Genomic DNA, 16,944 nt, shown 5'->3' on the forward strand with positions numbered 1-16,944 from the left:
TGATAGTACATTGAAATCTATAAAATAAAATGATGGAACACAAGAATGATATAATTATTAGAATCTCATCATGAGATATTCTTTTAATATAATATAAGTTAGTAATTATTAGAATCTCATCATGAGATATTCTTTTAATATAATATAAGTTAGACTTGCTGATGCAAGACCGTAATGTGAGACATGTGAGATGATAGATTTTGAGTACATTGAAATCTATAAAATAAAGTGATGGAACATAAGAATGATATAATTATTAGATTCTCATCATAAGATATTTATTGTACATAATAAATGATAGATTTTGAGTACATTGAAATCTATAAAATAAAGTGATGGAACATAATAATGATATAATTATTAGATTCTCATCATGAGATATTTATTGTACATAATAAATTAGACTTTCAAAAAAGTAAAACCTAATGTATTGTACTGAATAAATATCATAAAATATCCTAATGTATTGTAACATTTAACATAAACACTATCATTAATCAATACAAACAAGATAAAAATCTTCAAGGACTCATGTTTCTTTCTACATGTTTTACAACTGAATAGAGTCTGATGAGTCCTCTTGAGGCTGTGATTCTCTAAGAGTACATTGAGTCTCTACTTGTGTGGATGGTGTACATTGAGATTCTACTTCTGGTGCAATCGGGATAGACTTAATCTCTTCCTCCTTTACAAGATGTGATGTTGTAGATGCACATTGAGTCTCCACTTCTTGTGTAGGAAGAATGCATTGAGTCTCTAATTCAAGTGTAGACTATAATGCTTCTACTTGAGGCTGTGATACAGAAGGAGACTGAATTGTCTCTTGTTTTTCTTTGGCTCCCTCAGGTTCTTCATTGAGTCCATCATGTTGTTTCCCAATGGTAGCAGTTAGGTAGTGAACAGTCTTAGCCACAAAATCTTGTAGCTCGAGCTTGGTATATGCTTCTATTGAGACATGTTCAAAAATTTCATTGAGATACAACATGAAGTTGTAGGCAATTCTCCACCCACTACTAAACATGTCGTTCTGCTCCACTGCGAGGCGTGTCTGGAAATTTGGTTGGTCTTGATGCTCCCTAATTTTCATAATCGCAGAAACTAACTTGTTCACAGACCTGTCCATCATGACATATGACAAAGTGAATTTGTGTAGTAAATAGTAAGATGCATGTTCATAATGATATGATAAAAGAACACTTACCTGAACACCCCGTGAAAGCCTGTAAATGAGTTGACAAACCAACAATGGTTGTCATCAAGATCCCATACTATCAGGCTCCAATGTGAACTACATCACCAATAAAGAGCGATAAGATTTATCACAATATTAAGTATTAATTGACACAATATTACAAATAAGAGAGTAAAAGAAAGATTGAGACGATACTTACTTCTCATAATCTCGGGGGGGTCACTCATCATATGTAACCCTATCATGTGAGTTCAACAGAAGGATATTTTTTATTTCTAAAATTTACAGAAATAAATATACATAAGGGACTATTTAAAATAGTTTTGGGAAAAATTTGCAGATTTGTATAGAAAAGGGGTACATTTTATTAATGAAAAATTTACAGATAAGGGATTTCAGAAATAAGCCTTGAACGCACGTGGTATAGAGGGTTTATACATAGTGACCCCCCCGAGCTCATAATATGGCATAAAAACAACTAGCATGCCATCCAAGTCTAAAGGTTGTAGCATTGAACAAACATCATCTACTGTCTTCTTGGTATCACTAAGTACAGCTGAAAGAAGAGAATCGAGCATACAGACACGATTCTGTACTGATCTAGGAAAGTGAGATATAACCGCTGCAGCAATAAATAAACAAATGTTAGAAGTAGATTGAATCAAATGATTGAAGTATCAAGCCAAGAGATGTTCATATCAAACCTGAGGATGGCCATCATGACTTTGTCATTAGCCTCTTTCAAAGGGTCGGAGAGGATTGTAACTTCCTCGCTACCAAAAGTCAAAACACGAGGCTGCTTGCTAATGATAACCCTAACCTCAAAAGAGCTCCCCATTTCGTCCAATACAGCGGTTACATTAGGACAACTTATGGGCGTAGCAACCAATGTTTCCTTTGGATGCTCCACCATGTTATCAATAAATGCCTTAATGATAGATGACATAAATGCATATAGATGCAAGTCTGTATATGTCGACAATGAGGTTTCACCGCCTCTCAAATTAAAAACTTGAGCACGGAGCAAAAAGCAGTTATATCCGACTCTCCACCCACAACTGTGGTCATCATTCTGCTTCGCTGCAGGGCATGTTACATACTCTATTTGATCTTCTAAGTCACCCTCCATTTGCATAAGTGCATCTATAGCACCTACCAACTTTCGAGCCGATCTACACATCAAAATAGAAAACATAAATGAATGTGCGCATTGCATAGGATGCATCTCATTGACATAATTATGAAACAAGTAGGTTATACTTACTCTGACACACTGCCATGGATAGATGCTATTGAATTGACAAAGAAGCATTGCTTGGCTAAGATGTCCACAATTACCAAGCTCCAATGCAAGCTGCATTATCAATTAAGAATACTTATTATTTGATATAATCCTCCACAATGTAAGAGATAAGCTAGGTAGGGATTGATACTCACTCCTCGTGATATGCAGTAAAGATAACTCGCGCCGCAGTCAAATCAATAGGTTGCAACCACTTAAAAACATCATCTATGGTCTTCTTCTTATTGCTAAGTACACTACTAGAAACAAGAGGATCGACCATATATGCACATCTTTGTATATATAGGGGAAGCTGTTGTAAAACCATACTGCAATAAAAAGAAAAGAATATTAGTTCATTTGAACCAATGGAAATACAAAAGCATAAAGTCAGTAAAAAGTTTGTGTCAAACGTGAGGATGGCTATTATGACCTTGTCATTAACCTCTTTCTTGAAGTTCATAAGGATTGAAATGTCCTCTTCATCGAATACAAAAGTAAGAGGTTGTTCTCGAACTTGAAACCTAACTTGAAATGAATTCTCCATTTGCTGCAAGGTATGATTATTTTCTAGAGTCATACGATGGATAGCCAGAGCAGCTTTGCTTTCTTGAGATGAGCTTTCTATATTCTCTACTCCAGCTATGTCCTCCTCATCCTCCTCCTCTCCCTTCTCCTATAAAAGGATAAAATAATAATGAGATTCAAAATTTTAAATTAATTATAAATTTAAAAAGACCTTTAAATGAATAAAGAAAATTAAACATAAGTTTTCATACCTCTACATATCTTCGTGGTCTTTTTATGTAACCTTCAGAGGCAAGGTCAGTGTCATATCCATCTGTTGACTCTGTGCCAACATGAACTTATGTAGAAAGGGAAGGTGATACAACTTTGTGTTACGACTTTGTGATACAACTTTGTGTTACGACTTTGTGATACAACTTTGTGTAGCAACTTTGTGTTACGACTTTGTGTAACAACTTTGTGTAACAACTTTGTGTTACAACTTCTAGATGTAGAGAGAGAATGTGTTACAACTTTGTGTTACAACTTTGTGTAACAACTTTGTGTTACAACTTCTACATGTAGAGAGAGAATGTGTTACAACTTTGTGTTACAACTTTGTGTAACAACTTTGTGTTACATGCAGAGAGAGAAGCTCTCCAACTTGTATAAATACCCCATAATGGAATGAAGCCCACACTCTTTGGGGCATTGTGTTGAGTCTACTTTGGTATTCCAAGCATTTGTCTCAAGTGTCCATGCTTCCTTGCACTGCACGTCCAAAAGCATGTCCTAACCTTGCAACTCCTCCTCCCTCTCCTCCAACCTTGCAACCCATCCTCTCCCTCTCCTCCTCCCTCCTCCTCCTTCCTCCTCCTCCTCCCTCCTCCTCCTTCCTCCTCCTCCTCCCTCCTCCTCCTCCTCCTCTCTCCTCCTCCTCCCTCCTCTCTCTTCTTTCCCCCATGCTCTTACACCTTCTTCCTCTCCCACTCCTATGCTCCCCTAAACCCCTCGGGGGGGTCACTATGTATAAACCCTCTATATCACGTGCGTTCAAGGCCTATATTTAAAGTCCCTTATCTGTAAAAATTTTCATTAATAAAATGTATCCCTTTTCTATACAAATCTGTAAATTTTTTCCAAAACTATTTTAAATAGTCCCTTATGTATATTTATTTCTGTAAATTTTAGAAATAAAAAAAATCCTTCTGTTGAACTCACGTGATAGGGTTACATATGATGAGTGACCCCCCCGAGCTAAACCCTTTGTTCGTCAACCCTTAAAACTCCATGATCTATGAGGGAGACGAGTTCTCCACCATGTACTCTACCCTAACCTTGGAACTCTTTCTGAACCCTGGAACCTCCTTCTAAACCCTGGAACCTCCTTCTGAACCCTGGAACTCTTTCTAAACCCTGGAACCTCCTTCTGAACCCTGGAACCTCCTTCTAAACCCTGGAACTCTTTCTAAACCCTGGAACCTCCTTCTGAACCCTTAAACTCCTCCTAAACCCTACAACCCCCAATGAAGGCGAAAGCCTTCATTACCTCAACAAAGATGGTTTACGTGCCTTTTACACATGCTTGCACTTTGTTTGCTTACCACACTTAAGCCTACGTCTCTCACCGGAACACGACTCGAGGTCCTAAGCTACACATATACTACAACCGACAATCCCAATATATCTGTAGGTGACAAAAAGCCTCGGAACCCTGCAAACATAGAATACCCAGCTCTTACTACGAAAGCAGTAGGAAAGAGCCAACATTTGGCGCCGTTGCCAGGGAGACTAGCGTCTCAAGTAGTGAGTAAACATACGTAGGTATGTGTAAAACAAGACACTACTTTGAACTTTCACGAACATAACACTCAAGGGCAAGGAGAGTAAATTTTTTTTCCCATTTCTAGCCAAACATATCAACCCCAAGCATCAACCTTGGGTTACTACCTTAAGAAATTTTCTTAATTTTCTTAAATAGAAGCCACATGATATACAATCAGGCTAGGTAGTGGACACGGATGCGTAGAGCTTGCAATTTCGATCATTTTACCTTTTTACAGAAAAGCAAACCCAGCTCTCCATAACTCGGGGGGGTCACTATGTATAAACCCTCTATATCACGTGCGTTCAAGGCCTATATTTAAAATCCCTTATCTGTAAAAGATTTTGTTAATAAAATATACCCCTTTTCTATACAAATCTGTAAATTTTTCCCAAAACTATTTTAAATAGTCCCTTATGTATATTTATTTCTGTAAATTTTAGAAATAAAAAATATCCTTCTGTTGAACTCACGTGATAGGGTTACATATGATGAGTGACCCCCCCGAGCTCCATAAAGAGTTATGGCTCGGGAAGAGTTTAGGGATAAACCCTAAACCTAAACTCTAAACCTAAAATCAAATCCTATAAAAACCTACTCCACCCCCTCATTCTTCAACTTTCACTTTTTGCCTCCATTCTCTTCTTCATTCCGAGCCCCACGCAAGACGCGCCCGCGCCACCCCCCCGCGGTGCCACCGGCCGCGCCGCCCCGCCCCCTCTCTCTACCCCCCCCCACCCCCGCCCCGCGCCATTCCCCGCCCCGGCCCCGCCCCTCGCCCGCGCCACCCCCCGCCCTCCCCCGCCGCCCCGCCCCCCTCCCCTCCGCTCACGCCCTCTCCCTCGCACCCCCAAACCCCCTCCGCCCGCCCCCCCCTGTGCAAAGCCCCCCCCTGCGCCAACCCCCCTTGCAAAACCCCCCCTCCCTGCGCAAACCCCCCCTGCGCCAACCCCCCTTGCAAAACCCCGCCCCCCCTTGCGCAACCCCCCCTTGCAAAACCCCCCCTCCCGGGCGCCGCCGTCGGAACGCCCCCCAGCACAAACCCAAAAAAAAAAAAACAAGCCTAACCTAACGCTAGCCTAGGGTTAAATTAATCTTAGTTCGGTTAGTATTAACTGTAGGTTAGTTAGGTTAAGATACCTAGGTTAGGTTAGTATTGACCTTCGGTTAGTCTTAACTACAGTTCGACTAGGTTAGTTAGGTTAGGATAACTAGGTTAGTTATTTAACCTCGGTTCGATTAGTCCACGTAGTAACTGAAGTTAGGTTAGTTTAGTTAACCCTCAGTTAGTTAGACTAGGTTCGATTAGGATTACCCTTAGTTAGGTTCGATTAACTCTTCAGTTAGGAACTAACTACAGTTAGTTAAACCTCCCAGTTATAGTAACTGGGAGGATCTAGGTTAGTTTCCTTAACTAGAGTCACTTGGTTTCAACCCCTCAGTTGGACCTAAAGTCCATTCACACCACCATTAGGACCCCCCCAATGCAAAATTTACCCCTACTTTAACCCCTCGAAACTCATCCGTTTGGGACCCAAACTGAACCCCGTTTGAACCCAGATTTCACACACAAAAACATCACGTTACGAGGTATTTTTCCAGCCCATTGCACACCATTTCAGCATCCCTAGCACACGTTCATTCGTGCCCCCGTGTGGGCCTCATTTTGCATTAATTCACTCGTATTTTCACGCCGTGACCTCCGATTAACGATCCGTCTGCACCGGCACATTTCCCTACACACGTAGGACAATCTTAGGCACATTATTAACACGACGGTCCCTACAGAAAATAACACCACTCTAACTCTCCTCACAACACCACATCCACACCCGCACTTGGGGTAGCGACACCCTTGGCAAATCACGCACAATCTGCATGCAGTTACATTCCGTCCAACGACTTCGACTCCACCGCTCGCCCCATCCGCAACTAACTCCACTGCAACAACCGCCCCCGCCAATCCTCTACCCCGAATCCCCCCCTGAGATTCAACAACTCCCTTTAACTCCTCCACGCCCCAACATGGCTGGACGCCGTCATGAACATGATGGGGATATCGAGCTCGATGCAGAGGTTGACAACTTCTTCAATCGACGAAATCACAACAATCAAGGCCGACGCCCCTTGGGAAAACTGGAACTTCCCAAATATAATGGTAGGGGAGACCCAGCTCGCTTCCTCCAACATTTTGATGCCGCATGTCGAGCAGGTGGTGATCAATCCCATGAAACCAAGGTGGCTTGGTTTCCAATGGCATTAACTGATGAGGCGTTAAAATGGTACCTCGACCTTCTCGTGGAAGAACGCGCCACATGGGACCTACTTCAAACTGAATTCAAACGTCGTTTTCAAACGGAGAGGCTACAAGACGATCCCGCTCTCCAACTCAGCAAGATCGAACAAGGCCGGAGGGAAGATGTACGCACATACCTGGGAAAGATGAAGAGATTGATTGCCAAATGTGACCCACGCCCAGATGCAAAGTACCTCACGGCATGGTTCATAGCAGGACTCAGAAAGAAAATCCGCAAGGATATGAAAAAGATAAGTAGCTATGAAACATTCAGTGCTGCTCATGCGGCAGCCATTGACATCAAAGATGGCATGACAAATTCCGACACTAGCAGTGATGACGCCAGATCAAATACACGAGATAAGCGCTCGAAAAAAGGTAAATCAAAGGACACTGCCGAAACATCCAATGAAGATCGCCTAGAGGCCATGACCTTGAAGCTGAAAGAAGATATGATGCAGGCCATGGATCAAAAACTCCACTTGTCTCAGCCACCAACTCAAACATATCCACGGCGAGAAAATGTCTGGTGCCCACACTGCTTGGCAAATCATACAGCAAATGAATGCCCAGTCCTAAGAGCAAGGATCACTGCACAAGCAAATCCACCGCCACGGTTGTGGTGCCATATCTGTGTCGTCGGCGGCCATGATGAGAACAGTTGCATCTTCAACATGCGCAACAATCCGCCTCGACCACCACAATACCAAGCGGCACCCATGCCAGTATACAGGCAACCGGCACTTGCACAAGCGCCACCAGCTCCGAGGCTAAATCCTGTTCCCATTCGGACACAAGTCCCACAACTACTCAGGAATCCGAATCCACGACCGTATCCAAGAGCACCAAATCCAGCTCCTCAGGCAGTTCCCATCCATCAATTACAAGCCGAGGAAGTAGACTCGCTATTTGAGTATGAAGCAGAGTACCCAGTGTACTATGTAGAAGGTGCAGAGGGTCTAATACCAGTCTATGCAAATCAAGTGCGACCCAACACATTTCGAGCACCAATCAAGTGTTACAGCTGTGGAGAAAAACATAGGATCGCAGAGTGCCCTCATCGTGGTAGCCTAGCTACTTTCCAACCACTCTGCAGAGATTGTGGCATAGGACATGCCTATATGGATTGTCCCATAAAAAATAAGGTCCCAGAACAAACAGAGGTTAAGCCTGAAGTCCCCATCGGCATCATTGGGGTGGACCATCAAAGTCTGGGTCCCGGCAAGTATAAGGTCACAACCTATCAATGTAATTACACGCCAACAGAAAGAGGCCACGAAGAACCCTATCATTCCAATCCAACCGAAGCGACTTCTGAAAAAGAAAGCACAAGTGCCTCCACCTCCGCCAAGCAATGAGCAGCCGAGTTCATCCACATCAACTCCCGAGCCTCAAATAAAAGAAGCTCCATACCCGAATGCAGAGGTGGAGAAGGCTCGTTTTCAGGTACTTCAGCAATGGGTCCAAAATGAACAAGCTCAATTTGAGGCTCAGAAACAAGCTCAAGACCCAATCCATGACTTGGCCCCACAAAGTATTGATACTTTACTCGAGCCTTTGTTCCAACAACAGACTCCACAACAGAATGTACCGCCACGTCAACTTGAAGGAGCCGCACTCTCTAGCATCCTGAGTTGCCCTGTGTCAATTCCCATCGGAATCCTCTTACGGAATTGTCCCAATCTCTGGGAGAGTTTCAAAGGATGGATTGAACTCGCAAATCCCCCTCCACCTATGAACGACATTGAAGATATCCCTGTGCGGATGGGTGAGAGATGACATACGCAACATTACTGTGCCTTTGATCCACAAGGCATATAATGAAGTCCACGCCATAGTGGATGGTGGAGCAGGTGTCAATGTCCTATCAAAGGAGCTCTACGAAGAGTGGGGTCTCCCACCAATGCAAAAGGCTAATTTCAACATACGCCTTGCCGATGATTCACGGGCTAAACCCTTGGGAATAGTGAATGGCGTGTCCACAAAGATCGCAGGAGTCCGCTTTTCCCTTCAATTCACAATCTTGGATCTCCCCAAAAAATCCTATCAAATCTTACTGGGACGTCCTTGGTTACGGGAAGCATCAGTCCTCCATGACTGGGGAACTGATAGATTGACAATCCAGAATCGAGACACTGTAGTCAGGGTGAATGTGGGGACAGGAGCTATTAAACCAATTGTTCCTAGATCATTGGATGACACATCTTCCACGACAATCTCAAGCAAATCAGCTCCCTTGCAACAGCATGCCATAGCAGGTGACTCACAAAGCAATGTCAATAACTGGATACAAACATTGGCAACCATCGACAACTGCCATTCATTAGACCCCATCTTCTCACAGATAGATGCTAACGCACTACAAGTCGATCCTCCACCGACACATGAAGAACCAATCGATCTAGAGATGCCATTCTTTATGGCTGACCTCGAATGGGATAATGAACCTGAAGAAGAAACCCATACCAATGATGACTTAGATTTTCCTTGGGACCTTGAAACAGAGGCTGCGAATGCTGAAATGGAAGATCAGATCTTTGATAATGACCTAGCCATTCTGCATGCCCTAATGGCGAGCTCCCAAAAGTTGAACCTCCGCAGTTGAATAACAGCAGAAGATCCCGCAAGAAAGCTGCAGGAGGAAATCGCAGAAAAGCCAAGGCCCCGAGCACTTCAATGAATTCGAACGAGTCCAAACAAGGATTGTCGAATTGTACCTTGCAAAGTCAGTTCCCTCAAAATCAAAACCACCACCTCTTGAATGGTCCCCTGAGGGACTGGAAGGAGTATGTGCAGCACATGAACCCTTACTTGGAAACACCTTACCAGTGGAAAAGTTACCCCACAATTCCCAACGTAAGAAGTTTCGGAAATATAAGCCACATGTGCGGATGAAGCTCGATCAAGAGACTTCAGAAAAAGAAAGAAAAGAAGAGCCTAACAAATTAATAAATGCAACTATGCCACCCAGTACACATGACACATGTCAGGCTAGTTCAACCCCATCAGAGGCCGATCTTCGAGAAGTGCCGGAATACTTTAAGAATTATACAAGTGGCAGTGCGCCAATAGCAATGCCAAGACCACTCAGAGAATCTGAAGTTCAAGAAACCGATAGCATTGGAGAAACTCCAATCTATGAGGGACCGGCAAAAACACGCACAATAAACCTCGCCCTTGAAGGGGAGGAAGAAAAAATGGTTTTCATTGGGAACCAGCTCCGTCAAGAAGATGAAATCAAGCTCAAAGACCTCCTAATGGAATACCGTGACTGCCTAGCATGGTCATACAAAGAGATGAAAGGAATTTCACCAGAAGTGGCAGTACACACGATACCTATAAGGGAAGGTGCTCACCCTAAGGTATGTGGACCTTATCGCACAAATCCTAAATATGGCACCATGGTTTATGATGAGCTGGAAAAACTCCTAGATGCCGGATTCATCTACGAGATAGAGCACACTGATTGGGTTTCACCCATTGTCATTGTACCTAAACGCAACAAGAAGCTCAGAATATGCGTAAACTTGAAAAATGTGAATGCCGCCACAATTAGGGATCACTACCCCCTACCCTTAACAGAAACAGTGTTGGAAAAGGTGGTAGGATCCGAAACATATAGCTTCTTGTATGGCTTCAGTGGCTATAACCAAGTGCAAATTGCTCCTCAAGACCAATCAAAAATAGCATTTGCTACAGAATGGGGTATTTTTGCATATAGAGTCATGCCATTTGGCCTTTGTAATGCCCCAGCCACATTCCAGCGAGTCATGTTCATAGCTTTCAAGTCATTTTTGAATAAGTTTTTACAGGTGTTCTTGGATGATTTGTGCATCCATTCAAACAAACAGGACCACTTCAAATGTCTTGAAGAAGTACTAATCAAATGCAGGGAGTATGGCATCTCCCTAAATCCAACAAAATGCCAGTTCATGGTCACCCACGGAGTTGTTTTGGGACACATCGTCTCTCAACATGGGATTGCAACTGACATGGACAAAATCAAAATCATCATGGAATTGCCTCCTCCTACAACTTCCAAAGGTGTACAGGTCTTTATAAGACATGCCGGCTATTATAGAAGATTTATATTTGCGGTATGCCATGATAGCTAGACCACTTTACAAATTATTAGTGGAGTTCTTATGGACCGAAGAGTGCGACCAAGCCTTTGAGCTTTTAAAGTGGCGCCTAATCACAGCACCCATCCTCATATCTCCCAATTGGGATATTGATTTTCATGTTCATACTGATGGATCCAAGTATGCAATTGGGAGTGTGCTTTGTCAACCTGGTGAACATAAGAAAGACTACCCCGTCTACTTCGTCAGTCGACAACTCAATGATGCAGAGATCAACTATACAACCACAGAAAGAGAAGCCCTAGCAATGGTGTATAGTGTAAAGAAATTTCGGCACTATCTACTCGCAACAAATGATTTTGTCTTCTACACCGACCATCAAGCATTGCTTTATCTTGTGAACCGTCCATGTACCACAGGAAGAATAACCAGATGGCTCCTCTTGCTGCAAGAATTCAACTTCAAAATCGTGGTCCGTAAAGGTGCCCAACACTACATTGCCGATCACATGTCTCGAGTCAAGACAGGAGAAGAAGCCACTGGAGTAGAAGACGACTTACCAGATGCCACACTATTTCAAATCGATGCTGTTCCAGAATGGTGTAGAGATATCATTGGGTACTTGATGGCAGGAAGACCACCCCCTGACATGAAAGCAGTAGATGCCAGAAAATTGATTCTAAAGGCTGCACCCTATCAACTCATTGCAGGACAACTGTACAATATGGGCAAGGACTAGATATTAAGAAGATGTGTAATGCCTCATGAGATCCTGCCAATCTTGAGTGAAGTCCATGAAGGCATTGCAGGAGGACACTTCCATGGGGAAGCCACAGCAAGAAAAGTTCTCCTCGCAGGATACTGGTGGCCAACACTATGGGCAGATGCCTATGAATATGTAAAAGGTTGTGATGTATGCCAACGGACTATTAAACCACAACACAAAGACTTCAATCCCCTAACAATAGTTGTTGCACAACAACCATTTGAAAAATGGGGGATTGACTATGTGGGTCCCATACATCCAGCAGCAAAAGGAACACAGGCACGCTACATCATTGTGGCCACTTATTACTTTACAAAATGGGCTGAAGCTAAAGCAGTCAGAAAGGAAGATGCCAGAAGCACAGCAAGATTCTTATACGAAAATGTGATCACCCGATTCGGATGCCCCATTGAAATTGTGTCGGATAGAGGCACACATTTTGTCAATGAGGTAATCCAAGAACTCTTGTCTGGCTTCATGGTCATCCATAGAAAAAGCACACCCTACTACCCCCAAGGGAATGGACTAGCAGAATCCACAAACAAAATCATATGCAATATCCTCACCAAGGTAGTAGAACCACAGCGTTCTGATTGGGCAGAGAAACTGAATGCAGCCTTATGGGCATACAAAACCACATTCAAGGTCAGTACAGGGAACACACCTTTTCAATTGGTGTACGGCCTTGAAGCCGTGGTCCCACTCGAATTGGTAATACCAAGTCTATGCATCGCAGAGTACAGGAACGCATGGGTGATCATGAGTCCTTGAAAGAAAGGCTTTGTCAGTTGAAAAAACATACAGAGACAAGACTAGTTGCCTATCATGCCATGACAACAGAAAAACGCCGAAGAAAGGCATGGTTTGACAGGAATCTGAAAGCTAAAGACATCAAGGAAGGCGACTTAGTCCTGTTATACAATGCCAAAGTACACAAGGGAAAACTGAAGTATCTAGGTCAAGGACCCTACCGAGTACAAAAGATGAATCCCATCGGAGCTGTGCTACTTGAAACACTAGATGGAGTCCAATTCAACACAACAATAAATGGGAGCCGACTAAAGCGCTACTACATCAACACGCAAGCCATCCCCGACAAAAACGAAGATTTGGGAAACCAAGTCTTCCTTAGTTAGGATTAGATTGTATCACAAGCACTCACTCGCATATGCACATTTTTGCACATATAGTTTGCACTAGATTGTTACACGCTGTATAAATACCCCATAATGGAATGAAGCCCACACTCTTTGGGGCATTGTGTTGAGTCTACTTTGGTATTCCAAGCATTTGTCTCAAGTGTCCATGCTTCCTTGCACTGCACATCCAAAAGCATGTCCTAACCTTGCAACTCCTCCTCCCTCTCCTCCAACCTTGCAACCCATCCTCTCCCTCTCCTCCTCCCTCCTCCTTCCTCCTCCTCCTCCCTCCTCCTCCTTCCTCCTCCTCCTCCCTCCTCCTCCTCCTCCTCCTCCTCTCTCCTCCTCCTCCTCCTCCCTCCTCCTCCTCCATGCTCTAGTTACACCTTCTTCCTCTCCCACTCCTATGCTCCCCTAAACCCTTTGTTCCTCAACCCTTAAAACTCCATGATCTATGAGGGAGACAAGTTCTCCACCATGTACTCTACCCTAACCTTGGAACTCTTTCTGAACCCTGGAACCTCCTTCTAAACCCTGGAACCTCCTTCTGAACCCTGGAACTCTTTCTAAACCCTGGAACCTCCTTCTGAACCCCGGAACCTCCTTCTAAACCCTGGAACTCTTTCTAAACCCTGGAACCTCCTTTTGAACCCTTAAACTCCTCCTAAACCCTACAACCCCCAATGAAGGCGAAAGCCTTCATTACCTCAACAAATATGGTTTACGTGCCTTTTACACATGCTTGCACTTTGTTTGCTTACCACACTTAAGCCTACGTCTCTCACCGGAACACGACTCGAGGTCCTAAGCTACACATATACTACAACCGACAATCCCAATATATCTGTAGGTGACAAAAAGCCTTGGAACCCTGCAAACATAGAATACCCAGCTCTTACTACGAAAGCAGTAGGAAAGAGCCAACACCATCTTCTTCTACTTCCTTGCTATCGATGGTGTCCTCACTATCATATCCTGAGCTTTGATCATTTTCATCATCTTTCTTGCTCTCATCATACATGATCATCTCTATGTCAGCATCCTCTTCATGTGAGATCGGACCTTTCTTATCAAACTTTATTGTGAGAGAAGCCATGGTATCAAGGTATTCCAAGCAAGCAGGGCTCTCAATAATATTTACAGTGTGTCCTTTTCTGATAAGAGCTTCAAACAAATGTCCCATTCGACACAATGTGACTTCCCATCCGGACGGTAGCAAAAATTCCATCATACTAATTAAAAGATCAGCACTTTTTGCTGGCCTTTCATAGTGATTTGCATTGCGATGGAGGGGACTTGGAGCTTCATGCTCTTCCAGCTGTAGTTGCAATCTCTTTGCATTCCCTCTTATATTGTTTTGTAAGGAGTGATCATTGTAAGGGCTCTTCGTGCACAAGAAAAAGGTTTCCAGACTCTGTATCTTGAGACCGCATTCTCTCTTGTCCCTTTTTCTTGAGTATATACCATTGTAAATCTTAAGCTCATTGCCATATTGTTTTTCTAGGGTAGCAGACATTTGTTCCTTGTCCTCTTTATCAGCAAATATGACTATGTTACATTGTCCCACTCTACCAATGGTGGTATGTAATATTCTGTCAAGGAGTTGAGGAATGTCATCCGGTGATATTTCATAGACAAAGAAAAGCTGAGGTCTCTCCCAAGCAATGTCGTCGGACAAAAAATCATTCAATGAAACTCCCTTGCACTCAACACTCTTTCCAGACTCTGAAATGATTTCATGTATGAAAAAAAAGCCCTTGTTCAAAGTTTTTCTTTTCTGAGAGTGTGCTTATTGATGACTTTTTGTGCATATGCATACACATTTTCCGAAGGAGTAACTTCAGATCCATCATCTTCTACCTTCACCCATTTATGCGCCCAAGCCTTCTGTTTAGCTGACGGTAAAGCTGATGCCATCTGCCTCACAATGTTATGATCAATTTTACATTGGCTAATTGGAATATTTTTTTCTGCCAATAAATATTCAATTGCACTCTTTACTGCATCACGCTTGACCTGTTGGATGATGCAATCTTCCATGCAATGATCTTTATCCTTTTTGCCAAAAAACCATTCTTTGGACATTAATTTCTCTGCAGCAAGACTTGCGTATTTGTCTGGTAAGTTTCTTAAAGGCCTCCACATCCGAGCTGTCATCTCTTTTTTCTCAATCTTCTTTACCTTCTCTTTAATCAATGATGGAGCCTCATATGTGACATCTCCTTTCTCACATGCAAGACACACGTCTTTGATCTTATGAAAAACTTCATCACTACGGAAAAGTATGCTTGTGTAGTCTTGATACCTATCCCTTACTGTCTTAAAGCTTGTAATGACCTCTGCTCTTTCCTGCTTTCCCCTTGGTACAATGGCACTCAAGCATGTGTAGAAGTCAACAAGATTATCCGCTTCCACTTTAGTTGCAGTTCTTTTGAGAGTGGTCAAAGGAGAATTAAAAGTTTTCCATATGGTCCTAGCTTTGAGCAACATCTCTGAAGTGGAGGTGATTTTTCGTAGTGCATAAATGTCATGATTAAGTCTTTCCGACTCAATCAAATATTCCCCCACCCCCACCCCCACCACCCCCATTCCCACTCCCTCTCCCACTCTCCCTTTCTCCCACTACCACCCTCCCACACTCCCTTTCTCCACTTTCCCACTCTCCCTTTCTCCCACTACCACCCTCCCAACTATCAATTCCACTATTACTTATGAATTCTAATTAAAACTATTACTTAAATAAATGATATTACTGAAAACACTCATAGGATTTAAGGTTTAGGATTTCATGGTTTGGGTTTAGGATTTGGGGTTTGGTGAGTTAGGGTCTAGGGTTTAGGGTTTGTGAGTTAGGAATTAGGGTTTGTGAGTTAGGGTTAGGGTTTAGGGTTTGTGAGTTAGGGTTTAGGGTTTGGTGGTTTGGATTTAGGGTTTGGGGGGTAGGGTTTAGGGTTTAGGGTTTAAGGTTTGGGAGTTAGGGTTTAAGGTTCAAGGTTTGAGGGTTAGGGTTTAGGGTTCAGGGTTTGGGGGCTAGAGTTTAGAGTTTGGTGGTTTGGGTTTAGGGGGTAGGGTTTAGGGTTTAGGGTTTGGGGGTTAGGGTTTAGGATTTAGGGTTTAGGGTTTGGGGATTAGGGCTTAGGGTCTAAGGGTTAGGGTTTAGGGTTTGGGAGTTAGGCTTTAGGGTTTAGGGTTTGGGAGTTAGGGTTTAGGGTTTAGGGTTTAGGGTTTGGGAGTTAGGGTTTAGGGTTTGGGGGTTAGGGTTTGGTTTAGGGTTTGGGGGTTAGGGTTAGGGTTAAGGGTTTAGGAGTTAGGGTTTAGGGTTAAGGGTTTAGGGTTTGGGGAATAGGATTTAGGGTTTAGGAGTTAGGTTTTAGGGTTTAGGGTTGAGGGTTTGGGAGTTAGGGTTTAGGGTTTGGGGGTTAGGGTTTAGGGTTTAGGGTTTGGGGGTTAGGGTTAAGGGTTTAGGGTTTAGGGTTTAGGGTTTGGGAGTTAGGGTTTAGGGTTTAGGGTTGTTATTGGTTAGGGTTTAGGGTTGAGGGTTTAGGGTTGTTTTGGTTTATGGTTTAGGGTTGTTATTGGTTTACGGTTGTTATTGGTTAGTGTCTAATTAAATTTTCAAACAAGTTCTAGATTTTTAAATCATTAATAAAGTAGATTATTGATAAGAGACTAATGTTCTTTATAATGGTTGTTACAGCTTGTTTGCAAAGGGAACTCACAAAGGAGATGGCTACAAAATTTATTCCAGGGATGGAGGTGATTTTATGTTGCAAAAGAGAAGTAGTTGCATTTGCTACAATCCATGAAAGTGATCCAAATTCTATTTGTCACTTTAGGAGACTTGGCGAAGATAAG

Source organism: Dipteris shenzhenensis, chromosome 19 (assembly GCF_047967505.1).
Source record: "Dipteris shenzhenensis isolate YYH24624 ecotype China chromosome 19, Dip_SZ_1.0, whole genome shotgun sequence".
Classification (NCBI taxonomy): domain Eukaryota; kingdom Viridiplantae; phylum Streptophyta; class Polypodiopsida; order Gleicheniales; family Dipteridaceae; genus Dipteris; species Dipteris shenzhenensis.